This window comes from Hyperoodon ampullatus (assembly GCF_949752795.1).
Source record: "Hyperoodon ampullatus genome assembly, chromosome: 1".
In the NCBI taxonomy this organism is placed as follows: domain Eukaryota; kingdom Metazoa; phylum Chordata; class Mammalia; order Artiodactyla; family Ziphiidae; genus Hyperoodon; species Hyperoodon ampullatus.
In genome coordinates this window covers 35,640,959-35,642,868 of record NC_136914.1, presented here as the reverse complement: position 1 = coordinate 35,642,868, position 1,910 = coordinate 35,640,959, and the positions used below count along the sequence as shown (strand labels likewise).

Genomic DNA, 1,910 nt, shown 5'->3' with positions numbered 1-1,910 from the left:
CATCAATTTCAACTGAAACCTGGAAAAAATACAAAAAGCAGTTACCTGAGGACTCTGAAAAGTAATTAAGGGCAGGCAGACTGGGGAGGGAAGGTAAAACTTGTAGAGCAAGCTGTAAGGTGGCAGTGAGTTTCCTGGGGTTTCCCTCCTTTACTCTCAGCTTTGACCCAAGAGTGGGATGGTGAACTGAAGATGGCAAACCCTTGGAGAAAGACCCTTCTAGTGAGAGAACAGGGAAAGGGCAAATGGAGAGTGTGAGTTCTCACCTTGCTCTGCCTGAGACCAGTTCACGACCCAGCAGGGAAATTGCACTCACGGGCTACAGAAACGGGGGAAAGAGACCACTTCTTACAAAGTGTGTGTGTGTTGGGGGGGGAGGATTCTCCTGTTATTTTCTCTCTTTTGCCACTTTGTCCTCAGGGAAGGCCTGGTTGCTCAGAACTGCGCAATAGCATGGGAGGCTAAGTTTTCAGGAAAACACCATCTTTTTGTCCACATGTAATAGGAAAAGAAAGTCAGCGAGTGTGGGGAAAGCAGGTGGGACCTGGAGAAGGGAATTCCCTAACTCTGTGGATAGCTCCAGGCCCACCTCTAGCTGCTCTGAGAAATGAGCTGCCATGTAAACCCACAGGAAGTCCCAGACAGCTCCTGAGTGGCTCATGCCTGGGGCACATCCAAATATATTAAAAGCCTCTTAAAAATCAACAAGAAAGCAAACAACCCAGTTTTAAAAATGGACAAATGACTAGAACGGACATTTCATCAAAGAAGATAAAGAGATGGGAAATAAGCACACGAAAGATGCTCAAAATCCTAGCCATCGGTAAATGCAAATTAAAAACAAAGATACTACTACACGCCTATTACAACAGATAAAACTTTTGAAGAGTGACAATGTCAAGCTCTGGCCAATAGGCCGAGGCTGGAACTCAAGTTGCTGGTAGGAGTGCAAAATGGCAGTTACTTTGGAAAATAGTTTGTCAGCTTCTTTTAAAGTTAGACCAGGGCCGCAGTGGCGGAGGAAGCGGCACCCGCAGCGGTAGCAGCAGCTACAAGCTCCCCGTGCCGGGGCGCTGCTGCACGCCCCGCTGCCCTTGGAGCTGCCTGACCCCGCCAGCGTGTCTGTCAGCCCCCAGCCCGGCAGCGCCCCCAGGAGTCCTCCGACTTGCCTTCAGCCTTTCGCGCCACCTGCAGCCTCAGCCCCAGCAGTAGGCACAGCCACCGGCACAAAGCCAGCCCCAGGTCCTGCTGCAGCTCCTCCAGACACAGTCCCTGCGCCGACACCCTGGAGGTTGGGATGCTCTTCTCCAAAATCAACTTGCTTGCCCACCTGCGCGTTGCGCCCTGCCACGACCTGCACGGCACCAAGCTGGCACCCGGCAAGGAGAAGGAGCCCCTGGAGTCGCAGTACCAGGTGGGCCCACCACTCAGGCATCTGTGTCGCCGACAACTTGCCAGTGGCCAACAAGCACGTGGAGAAGGACTGGATCTCCGACTGCGGAGAGCTGCCTAATGGCACCCGAGTGTCTGTGGAAGTGGTTCTGCTGAAGAAGGTGAGCTCGGGCTTCCCCGGCGTCATTAGGCTCCTGGACTGGCTCAAGAGGCCCGACAGTTTCATCCTGATCCTAGAGAGGCCTGAGCTGGCGCGAGACCTCTTCGACTTGATCACGGAAAGTGGGGCCCTGCAGGAGGAACTGGCCAGCAGTTTCTTCTGGCAGGTCCTGGAGGCACCGTGACATCAAGGACCAGAACATCATTATCCGCCTCAATCGCTGCGAGCTCAAGCTCATCGACTTCGGGTCAAGGACGCCGTCTACACGGACTTCGATGGGACTCGAGTGTACAGTCCTCCAGAGTGGATCCGCTGCCATGGCTACCATGGCAGGTCGGCGGCCGTCTGGTCCGCCTGA

At 54.1% G+C, this 1,910-nt stretch overlaps 1 pseudogene across 1 annotated transcript; it reads left to right on the top strand.

Annotated features, from left to right (window-relative positions):
* The first annotated feature begins 1,154 nt into the window (after positions 1-1,154).
* Positions 1,155-1,910, top strand: LOC307057256 (serine/threonine-protein kinase pim-1-like; annotated as a pseudogene). Its single transcript has one exon. The product of its transcript is annotated as a serine/threonine-protein kinase pim-1-like (transcript).